The following is a 12,382-nucleotide window of genomic DNA, read 5'->3' on the forward strand; positions in this document are numbered from 1 at the left end:
ATGACCTGCTAAATCCAAGCATCAACTGGGTGAGTGATATTCCCAACACCAGCTTATTCTCTGGTTGGACTCAAGAACAGCTGAGAATGGCTCAGGAATCTGACCCTGACATTGCACCAGTAAAAAAGTGGATGGATGAAGGGAGAGGGCGGCTACCATATGCAGACATAGCACACTTCAGCCCCGCTACCAAATCATACTGGGCACAGTGGAATAGACTTTACCAGAAAGATGGAGTGCTAATGAGGAAATATTATAGCACTGAAGGAACAACGTTTTACCCCCAGATCGTGCTGCCTCATATGTACCGCAGTTCAGTGATGGAGCAGATGCATGATGGTCCTGTGGGAGGCCATTTTGGAGTAGAAAGAACTCTCACACGCCTGCAAACCAGATATTTCTGGTATAACATGAAAGACGATGTCACACTCTGGTGCCGCACCTGCCCCAGCTGTGCTGCTAAAGCTCGCCCGAAGAAAACTCCTCGAGCGGCTATGGGCACGGTGCGAGTCGGCGCCCCCATGGAGAGGATTGCAGTTGATGTGATGGGCCCTTTAAATGAAACAGAGAGACACAATAGCTACATACTAGTAGTGCAAGACTACTTCAGTAAGTGGGTAGAAGCCTATCCAATCCCAGACCAGCAAGCATCCACGGTGGCAGAAAAGATCGCCTCTGAGTGGGTGTGTAGGTACGGAGCTCCCCAGTGCTTGCACAGTGACCAGGGCACACATTTTGAGTCAGCTGTTTTCCAGGGGATGTGCGAGCTGCTGGGGATTGACAAGACTCGTACTACCCCATTTCACCCACAGTCTGATGGACAGGTAGAGCGCTGTAATGCCACTCTGCAGAAAATCCTGGCTACCACTGCAGACAGATGTCACTGGGACTGGGATCTCATGATGCCTTATGCACTCATGGCTTATAGAGCAACTCGACACAGCTCCACCGGATTGACACCAAATATGATGCTTTTTGGAAAAGAAGTCACTGAGCCAGTCGACCTGGTCGCTGGTTTGCCACCTGACAATGACAATATCGACACTAACACCCCCCCTCAATATGTCATGAAACTGAGAGAACGTCTGGAGCTGTCTCACCAGCTGGCACGAGAAGCTCTTGGGAAATCTGTTGAGCGAGCTAAAAGACAGTATGACAAAAACATTTATCAAACCCAACACAAAGTGGGAGATGCAGTCTGGCACCTAATTAAAGGCACCAAAAGGGTTAAAAACAAGGTACGAAAGTTTCTGCCATCCTACGAGAGCCCTTACTTCATTGTAGGCATGTTGGATGACCTGATCTATAGACTCAAAAAGAGCCCCAGAGCCAAAGTCAAAGTTGTCCACCATGACAAGCTCAAGCCTTATTATTCCAGGACCCAATTAGACAACAGCTGGGTGTTCAAAGACACAGAAGCCTGGGCGCCTGTCGAGGTGCCGGCCCCTCAGCCAGACCTCAACTCATCTGACACAGTCATCGGGCCTCTCCACCTGTGGGACTCCCCATCAGACGCAGAGGATCCAGCTGTGGAGAGCCTCGAGGACCCAGGTTCTTCACTGCCAGTTACGCCGAGCAGCAGCTGGCTTCATGACAGACTTCCTCGGACTCAGCGCCCTTCCAGGGCCCCGGCCAGTGGTCCCCTACGGATTTCCACCCCTCTACAGAGACCCCAGCGACTCTGCAGAGCTCCTGACATGTTAGGTGACTGGGTCAGTCACTAGGGTTAGTTCAAGTTTAACCTGAGTCAGGGTGTCAGCAGGTTAGTTCCTAACTCAGTAAAATAAAAATAAAAATAAAGAGTTCCAGAGTAATTATATGCTCTTAAGCTAAAGTTATTTAATTATATTGTTATACATCCACAGTTTGTGGTTCTATTTAATTTAGTTGCCTGTGGTAATGAGTAATGTGGATACTGTTTTACTGCTTTGACACTTGATGCAGGATGTAACTGGTTAGAGAAACCAAACAGATGGTAAGATTGCTTGTTGTTGTTTGACATTTGTAATGCCTAAGAGCCACATCATTGTTGGAGTAGTTATCTCTTCTCCGCGCCGATCCTATATGAGTCTGCTTTAAAAGAAGGAAAACTCAAAACAACCAGGACGAGGGTTAAACAATAATCTGTTTTAATAATAAACGGTAATAATACAATACACTTCTCAAAGGGGTCAGCCCTCCCCCTGCTCTGGTCCAAATGCCGGGAGAACCTCATCGTCTTGACGGCAGCAGGAAAGAGACCGGACACAAGGCCGAACAGGCTTACATACAAGAATAAAACAGGAGGAGTTAGGTCAGCTGGTCATCTTTTCAGGTCATCTCATTGGGAGATGCAAAAGATGCTGTGTCACAGTGAATCAGCGTGTGCCAGCAGAGAACCCGCAAACAGTTTCAGTTTGAAGCAAAACACATCTTATCATGTAGCTTATCACACAATAGTCATGTGTTTTTCTTTATGAAAGCCATACTTGTTGGGAATGTAACAGTCATCCTCTCATGACCTCCTCAGGACCAGCTAACCAACAAAGCTTAACTGTCCTCATACCCCCAGGCCCTCTCTGAACTTCCATCCACCCGAAGTCAGCTTACCCAGAATCAGAAGGACCATTGTCTCTCTTAACTGTGTGACTCAATTCTCAAGGCCTGCAGGATGCGCATCATTAACTTAAGAAGAATTTAACCATTATATCTGGGGAAAATGTCCCTCGCAGTTCTCTTGTTAATTTGCAAAGCCTATTAATGGTTAACCAAGAAAAACACTCAAAGGGGTAATCTTTTCACTCAAAACAGAACTCACAAGTAATTCTGCATTTTACCTCCTCAAAAATAGCCTAAAAACACCCTTTTGATAAAAGGGTAAAAGTGAAAGAAAAAGACTATTGCGCTAATCTACTTTTAAGAAAAAGGGAACTATTCAGGAATCTATAAAAAACCTCTCTATATTTAAGAGGAAAAATGTACTTTGTTCCTTCAACTATTAACACACAGGAATGTATAAACCCACACATATATTAGGGATAACATGATGCAATACACCTCTTGGTGACATTAAAATGAATATACCAAAAATATGCCGCATCACATTTTCTGCATAATACTTTACATCAATTTCCACATCATATAGAGTGAAGTCACACAGTGTTGAACTTAACCGGGTTGATTAACTACATCACAGTATGTTATGTACATCAGTATGTGTGTTTATACACCTTTGAAACGTTACAAAAAAAAGAAGGATCTATGCAGTATGCTTCGTGGACATTTGTATGGACATTGCCTCATGATTCAAGCTGTTTCCACAGCAAGGAAGACTCCTTCAAGGACTGTGGGAAATGGGGATTATTGTGGGGAATGTGTTGCCATTAATGTTTCATGGTTTCCTTTTATAATGTATATATGCTGAAGTGATGTTAAAGGTTGTTTTATCATCATCCAGAGTGGGGGTAGTGTTACAGGCTTGGCCTGTCACTTTAAGAGTAGCAGCCGCAAGGGGTTGTGGGGTTTTGGAGTCTGTGTGTGTGTCAAATGTGATGACCAAGCCGAAGTGCGGAGTTATGGAGAGAGAGACGAAAGTATAGAGAAAGTGGTCAGAAAATGAATAGTATCTAGTCTGTATGTATGGAATACAGTGTCAATATAGCTTGAAGAACGTGAATAAACGGAGGTTCTTCCCACGGCACACGAACGCCTCGTTTCCATCCTTTTCCCCCTCGAAATGTCTGGGCAGCTGGTTACCGGCTGACAACGAGCCAAGTCAGAAACCACCGGTGTGTATTTGAAACTATGGTTTCGGTACCGAGATACCGTTAATAGTAAAAAGGTAACACTGTGGATTTACATCAACTTCTCTCCCTTCCTGTTCTCTGTGGGGACTTCCTGTCAGAAGTTACTTTCACTTTGTTCCCGTTGTGACGCAGAAGTTTTCCTCCTCGTGGTAAGTGACCGTTTTCAGAGTGAAATGACTCTCAGCTGATCCCTGCTCTCACCTCAGACCAGTGCTTGAATTGGAATGAAAAAGGTGCCAGTACTCTAAAATCAGCAACTTTTTCAAGTCAATTTTATATATACAGCCCACAAACAAGAATTTGGCTACTATAATGCTGGTGGATTTGTCTCTTTACTACTGTATATTTTAGAAAGGTTCACTGTACTTAACATTTTTTATGATAGGCAGACACATGAAGCAGAGACCTTTCAGGTGAGAGCCCCTCTGGTGGTGTTCAACATTAATGACAAGGAAACAAAGCTCTGGTCAGAAGCATTTTTTATAAAAAGCTTTAACAAAATTAAGTATTTCTGTACATTTTGAATGCAATCTAACTTTCCAACTCAGAAAACGAAAAACGAAAAAGTGCCAAAAGTCTTCTCACATGGCTGAGCTGCTTTGCAATATACTTCACCACTGAAGAATACAAATATGTATAAAGTAAACTATGATGCAATCTAACTTTCCAACTCAGAAAAATGATAAAGAGCATGAACAAAGAACATGTAAAAACAAATGCAAAATTTGCACAATCTAAAATGAGAAACTGTAACTGCAAGTAACAAAGTCTGAGCCATGGTAAAGAGTTACATTGAACACCAAGCTGATCAGATAACTCCCTGGTTGGTCTGAAGTCCTTCTATCTCCAGGATCTGTACAAATCGGCACATTATGCCAAAAGTCTTCTCACTGGGTGAGCTGCTTTGCAATATACTTCACATTGTTAGAAAAGGCTCCAGAAGGCCTTGGTGACATCAGTATCAGGGGCTGGAGCTGGACAGGCTCTTTCATCAGCACTTCTCCTTCCCTTTGCCAGCCAGGACCTCACATACGGTTCCGGATTGAACTGTCCTAGTGATGGTCCATTACATTTAATGAAAACCAGGCTGGACAGTCGGCTGACAGAGAGAGCATTCCTTTTTGCAGTAAGGATATCGTTCATGCAGCTGAATGCCCGCTCACACTCACTAGTGGAGACAGCGATGGTTCGGACTGCTTTCAGTAGAGGCTCCATGGCAGCAGGTGTACGGGATGCCCTGGTTTCCTTGTATTCGCGAAAGCCCTGAACAGTCTCTCTTCTGTCCACTTTCAGCACTTCGCACAAACGTAGCACCTCTACGTCCCCATACTGTACGTCTAACTCCTTTTCAGGCCAACTTCCAGGATGGATAACTTTCATGTCCTGGATTAGCTGATTGTCCCGGGCCTCCCGGCCATGTAATGGGATTTCTCTTGTGCTGACATGAGAGGAGGTTGTGGAAGTCATTCTGTGTCTCAGATTCTCTACCATACTGCGGAAAAACTGACCTGCATGAATCTGTACAAGCCTGCCATTCTCACGCAGGGCAACACCCTTGAAGGACTTCTCAGCTAGAGCTGTATGAACTGTAGTCATGTGTGGGCCAGGCATGGTGACCATGGATTCAAAAACTCGTATTTCTCGAGTTAAGAGCCTATCTGCTGTAGGCAGTGTCATCTCTCTTTTTTGGAGTTGCCGAGAGAGGTCGCTGAGCTCTGTGAGCGCATCGTACATCAGTCCCAGATTGCTGACAAACGTTGCAGATGTGAGCACATCATCCAGGCCCTTGTACTTTGCTCTGTCTCTGGAATCCCCTGCTCGTGTCGTTTGCAGCATTTGTGAAGTGATCATGAAGCACTCGGTAGTTTTCCCAGACTGCTCTGACGCTCCTTTCACTTGAAGCCACCCAGCGGATGGACAAAACACGCCCTATCACCAGGAGACGCTGTCCGACTGCTTGCGCACACTGCGCTAACTGCCTCTGATTTTTGGGGGAGGCATGGAACAAGGAATAGAGTTTTGTCAAAAAAGATCTGGAAATGATTGATCCCTGAGACCTCCTTGACCACATCCCCAACTGCCAGCTCTAGACGATGATTGGAGCAGTGCCACACAAACAGGCTTGGGAATTTACTACACAACTGGGTAGCAACGCCTGTTCTCTTCCCTAGCATGACTGAAGCCCCATCACATGCAAAAGAAACGAAACACTGACCTAAAAAGTCCTCGTTAAAATCTCTTCCAAGACACTCCATTAACGCCTTTGTGATGTCATCAGCCGTTGTTCCATCCAACTCGATCAGCTCCCAAAAAAACGTTTCGGGCTCAGCATCAGCTAATGCTGAGCGTAGACACACAACAAGCACCGTTTTACCACTAATAGTGGTAGATTCATCGACCAAAACACAGAGTTTTCTTTGGTTTTCTGTAATGTCTTTTGCCATTTTTTTCTTCAGCTCATGAGCTATGTGGTCGATGATTTCGCCACAAGTTTTATTGGAGTGCAAAACCCTGCCCACGTTCAGCCCATTCAGTTTCTGTACATTCAAATCAATTGGCATGTCTGTGAATGGCCGGCTATGTTTGCCAATTTTATATGCCGTTCGAAAAACTCTGATAGTGGTGTCTAATTCAGATGTATGCATAGACTGCACTTGATGTTGAATAGTTTCACGTGAAGCAGATGTAAGGATGTCAGCAGCTTTTACATGGGCTTGTGATTCTTTATGTTCTTTGATTTTTTTTCTCAGGCTAGCTTGTTGTTTGCCCTTGTCAACACCGAAATGAGACACTGCACACTCACCCCATTCAGTTGACAGTTTCAGTCCTTGTCCAGTGTGTATTCCCAAAGATTTGACATCTCTGCATATCCGACATCCTAGCTTCTTATCTTTAAGAAGGAGCCATGCATTGGTCTTGCAAAAATATTGCACCTGGTCCGTTGTCCAGCAGTCAGGTGCATCGCTTTGCCCGGTGTTGGTGGTGGCAGTTGCGCCAGCAGCAGCTAACGTTAGAGGCTCTGGAGGAGGCGGCGGAGCTAGTGCTAATGCTAATGCACTAGAACTTGGAGCAGGAGGATCAACCAAAGAAAGCTCCCCATCAGACACAATTTCCAACACAGGCACAGCATTCTCTGTATTTGAAGTTTCTTCCGGCGACAACCGCTGTCTTTTTGCACTTTTATTAATCCACGCTAACATTTTAGAAATGCTAATTTGTGACGTGACTTGCTTTCCTTCTCTCGGGGGCGTGCCTGCTCTGTTCTATCACTCTACATAGCCACCCACTGGGTGGGAGTTGCACTGCATAAACACAACACACGTGCATCTAGGTATGTAAATTGTAAAGCATTAAAACATGGTTTTACTACAGTTTTCAGTATGTTGTTACTTCGGCATTATTATTATTATTATTTTGAAACGTGTATTACTATTAAATCACGGTCAAATAGGTTAATTTTGACATAGTCGTTTCCACCACAGTATTTACATGGATAATATAAGCCCCGCCCCCTCTCCAGCACGTTCTGTTTGAATGACAGGAGTAAACAGCTGACAGCCGCTGTGAAACTCCAGCGGTTAGAGCGATGAGAATGTCCGTTCGGCACCTCATGACGCATCTACTGAGTACCGGGCGGCTGTATATATATATATGGATGTATAATAAGAACGGCGGGAGAGTGTTGAGTACTGGCACGGTGCATGAGTACCGGAGTACCGCCAGCATGCCGGTACTGAGCAAGAAGTGCCGGTACTCCATGGGTCAGAACCAGAAGTGCCGGTACTGCGTACCGGTGAGTACCGGCCCAATTCCAGCACTGCCTCAGACTCATCTCTCTAATGTGTTTATTGCTAACAGTTATTTATATTATTGATAATAACAGCTGCAGCTGCTCTAACAACATGCTAACTAAAATCAATACTTCAGGAATGAGACAGACTGAAGAGTCTTATTTTTATATGTTTTCTGAGGTCAATCAATCAAACATTCAACACAATATAAAGCGTATATTAAACTATAAACATCTATAAAGTCAATACTAAATACTAAATCCAAGTCAATAAAATGTATTTTTGTATCAATTAAAGTACATTTTATATATATATTGAATTCAATAAAAACGTATATTAAAGTATTATTTAATACAATACATTCAATTAATAAATATTTCCTAAATAGATTAAACGTCCCATGTCATGCTTCTCCGGTTATTACCACATAGACTGTATATATAAATCAGGGGTGGGGAACCTTTTTCCTCTCAAGGGCCATTTCAATGTTTTCAACATCCTCCGAGGGCCGTACAAATGATTGACCTCTGCTTAAAAATACTAAAATCACAGCCCATTCATTTCACCTTTCTTTCATGCTGTGCAAAGAAAAAGCAACCTTTTAATCCAGATATTTTACCATGACTCGCACATGCACGGTTGTGGCATGACCACCCAAACAGAAAGATATGGACACAAGATGTGTGCAAATGTATTTAGTTTCCTATTCATGTGGACATGAAGATTTGTGCACTTTCAGAGCAACATTAAGAGATCTATGGATATATTTCTCAACACCCATATGAAACAGAACTGTAAGCAGATTTCTTTTTTTTAATGGATATTTTACAAATCACTCCCCTTTCAAACTGTATTCTTGTTTATTAATAACAACTTTTTGTTACCATCATATAGTATTTTATACCTGTTTACTTTATTCTCTTATTTTTGTATAACTATAAATGATCATATAAAGATGTGCCTTTACCTCACTGGTTGTAGAAAAAGCTTCTTATATTTGTTAGCATAGCTAGCTAACCAGATGCTAATAACAACAAAGTTATTGACTGTATGATCAGTATGACAGATGAACAGATCGCCACTGGGCTTTCAACTAAAGACACAGCCACGCAAAAACTGCAGCATGTGTACGGCTCCTTATCGGTACTGCAATTTTTGGAAGTGCAGGGGCGACGTTCTGGTGCTCTCCGTCAGAACTGCACCCCTGTCAGACGCATGGTCAGACGAGACATATACCACGCAGGGGCGGATCTAGACAAATATTCATGGGGTGGCAAGAGGGTGGCAGGAGATTTTGAGGGGTGGCATCCCCTGACAGAAGTATATGCTGATTTAAATCGCAATCATATCAATCAATTAGGGGTGTAACGGTACACGTACCCGTACTGAAATTATTCGGTACGGGCCCTTCGGTTCGGTACACGTGTGTACCGAACGAATATAGCGTTAAACGTAAAAAATTGAGAACATGAACAACTTTCTGGAAGTAATCTATATCATAGAGCGACCAAGTCATTTCATTGGACGAGAGGCATACTATGAGAGCTGGTCACAGGGATGCGTTCAAATGTAGTCAGTAATTTGAGGAACTGTCGAAATGGCGAACGCAGATAAAGTTGAGCTCGAAAATCCTCCGGCATCATTGAGGTCTCCGGTTTGGGAACATTTTGGTTTCGCAGTTACGTACAAGGATGACGGACAAAGACAGGTGGACCGAACCAAAGCTGTTTGTCGGCATTGTTCAACTAACATTGGTTACGCGGCTGGCAATACATCACACTCATTTGAAAAGGCATCACCCGAATGTGAATATTACCGGTACCAAAAGAAAAAAGACTGAAGTGCAAACCCAACTCCCACTAGCATGTAAGCCTCCACCACTCGCAAAGAGTTCAGACCGAGCCAAAGCTATTACAAACGCCAAATATCCTTATGTTGCCATGTTAGCAAAGCGCTACCTGGCTGTATCTGCTGCCACTGTCCCTAGAGAGGGTGTTCTCCACAGCAGGAGACATTGTTAGTGCCAGCAGATCTGCCCTTTCAGCAAGCAATGTGGACAAGTTCATCTTTCTTTAAACAACATGAAAATACAATGACAAGAAAGTCCTAATGTCAAGCTGGCTGCTTAGGTACTAGTACAGTTCAAATACAGATTATTTCAGTTCATCGAAATGCTTCACCTTAATGTTTATTTTACTATATTTTGTATTTATTTGAATACATTAGTCACAGTTTAATAATAATTAAAAATATATATTTAATGTTTTGTGATAATTTTTTCTGCTGTACCGAAAACGTACCGAACCGAACCGTGACCTAAAAACCGAGGTACGTACCGAACCGAAATGTTTGTGAACCGTTACACTCCTACAATCAATGTTAACTTGGAAAGCCACAATATTAATATTTTAACTCAATCACATAGGTGATATTATTGTGGCACATCAGTAAAGCCTTACAAGGTGGCAGACGTAATTTAATGAATTTTAACTGAACAATAACTGAATGAGTTTGTTTCACTCTTAGACCAGCAGGGGTACCAATCTATGCAGACTGCTGCAATAAGTACATTAATTAACTGTCTCATCGATGTTTGTCTGAATGAATATGATACTATTAACAATCATATTATTCCTATCAGCTGTCAATCACTGTTAATAAATAATAATAATAATAATAGATTTAATTTGTTAGCGTTTTTACAGGTGCTCAAAGACGCTTTACAGATATAGTGAAGAACTGTTATAATTCACATATTCATTTATTATTGAATAAACTATATTTTTTGGAGGAGTTAATGATGAATGTTCATCAAGATGCTTGCTCACCCTCCTTCAAATTTGAAAAACAAGTAATTATATCATTATTGATATACAGTTACAACCTTGACTTTACATCAGAAAGAACAAACATTAAAGAAGTGACTAACTGCATCAGTTAGGGTTAAAAAACGTGTATTCAGCTAAAACATCGCTGCAGTTATTATCCAGTGGAAGGTCCTTACCTACTGGCCTAGTTAAATCAAAGTGGTTACTTTCTGTTGGCTGGGCAGTGTAGTTTTACACACCGTCTTATTTTACTTTCTCAGGACTGAAAACTGTTTTTGGGGGGCAGACCCCCTCAAAGAAAAATATATATACACGCATACAAGGTCATCATCTTAACAGTTTGTTATTCTCATCGAGTCATCCGTGAGCAGAGCATCAAGTTGGCATGTCTATTGTCTATTGTCTAATGCGGCGATTACTATTTTGTTCAGCAAAACGCCTCACAAACGTATTAAGATCAACAGCTGTAGTGCGTTTTGATTCAATGCTGAGTACAGCCAAACTTGACATTCTCTTCTCTGTCATTGTAGACCGCAACTACCTCATTCCTTCAGTGCTTGGGTCCGAAAGGCTTCTTGTTTTGCGCCGTTCCCACGTTCAAGTGAATTCGCCACCAATCATATTTCCACTCTCGCGCCAGGACCGGGGGAGGGGTTACATGACGTGCATCTTGTGCTGCATTCACTTGCACTGGGACATTAGAGACTTTCTCTCATAAATGTCCGATGACCCACAACTTTTCTTTCAAAACAAAGATGCCAACTGGGGTGGCAGCTGGGGTGGCAAGGCTATTGTTTAGGGTGGCAGTTGCCACCCCATGCCACCCCGGTAGATCCGCCCCTGATACCACGTGATGACACGTTAGGCTTGTGTTGTGTTCAAGGATCCCGACCTTGACCAGGAAAAACAGGCACTCGCTTGATTAATTTTTTTGCGGTCTAGATTTCTTTAATTTTTTTCTTTTTTGCGTGTGTTTATAAATTACATCGAGGGCCGTACCAAATTGTCTCGCGGGCCGTATACGGCCCGGGGGCCGCAGGTTCCCCACCCCTGATATAAATGGACGTAGTGTCCGTGACGTCACCCATAGGATTCTGCAGAGTTGCCGTGAAGCCCTTAGTAGGCGGAGTCGGCCACGAACGGCTTGACAGCAACTTCAGAGTCTAATCCCGCCTGCTCCAAATAAGGGCAAAGAGGCGGAGCCGAGGCGGGACCTGCTGCCTCCGAACTGGAAGTAAACAGAGCTAGCTCAGGCTAAGAAGCTAAGCTAACATGAAATACATGCATACCAAGTTACTGCTAACAGTGTAGTTCCCCTATATAAACGTTACATTCATAATCAAATAAGAACATCTGCAAGAGAATTAGCTATATTTTGTTATTCTTAATGCTTGTCATTCACACGTTGAGAAAAGACGGACTCCACCGCCCGGACCTAACAGAGCTGCAGGGGGCTAGCTCCGGGACGCCGGCTGGAGCTAGCCCCCTGCGGCTCCGTTAGCTCCGGCGGCCACCACTGGGATAATTGGGTCCCCTATTAACATTTGCTCCCGTTTAGCATTATGGGCGTCATAGCCATAGACTATAACAGTCTTACCCAAGGCTGAATCATAAACTAAAATGTATATGTATGCCTAAAGGGTTACGTCCTTAGCTGGCTAATAAGTAACAATTCTACCTGTCAGGGCAGGTGCTGTCTGTTTGCTGTAACACTAAGTATCTGGGACACATCATCACAGATGAAATGGCTGATGATGATGACATGTATAGACAGCGGCGTGTCTTATATATGCAAGCCAACATGTTGGCTAGAAAACTCTCTTGGTGTTCAGATAAGGTTAAGGTGAACCTCTTTAGAGCTTATTGCACTCCTCTCTATACTGTCCCCTTGTGGGTCAAGTATAAGAAGGCAAGCCTCAAGAAGCTCCAGGTTGCATATAATGACTGTTTGCGTATACTGCTTAGAAAACCAAGGTGG

The 12,382-nt window shown here is 43.2% G+C and overlaps 1 protein-coding gene across 3 annotated transcripts in view; it reads left to right on the forward strand.

Annotated features, from left to right (window-relative positions):
* The first annotated feature begins 3,507 nt into the window (after window positions 1–3,507).
* Window positions 3,508–12,382, forward strand: part of LOC117542297 (NLR family CARD domain-containing protein 3-like) — a 32,068-nt gene continuing 23,193 nt past the window's right edge. For 2 of the 3 annotated variants that reach the window (XM_034209869.1, XM_034209866.1), the window contains exon 1: window positions 3,508–3,934. The gene's annotated coding sequence lies outside the window, so the exon portion shown is untranslated. The remainder of the gene's footprint in view (window positions 3,935–12,382) is intronic. The other variant, XM_034209867.1, reaches the window with a different exon arrangement.

Source organism: Gymnodraco acuticeps, unplaced genomic scaffold, assembly GCF_902827175.1.
Source record: "Gymnodraco acuticeps unplaced genomic scaffold, fGymAcu1.1, whole genome shotgun sequence".
Taxonomy (NCBI): domain Eukaryota; kingdom Metazoa; phylum Chordata; class Actinopteri; order Perciformes; family Bathydraconidae; genus Gymnodraco; species Gymnodraco acuticeps.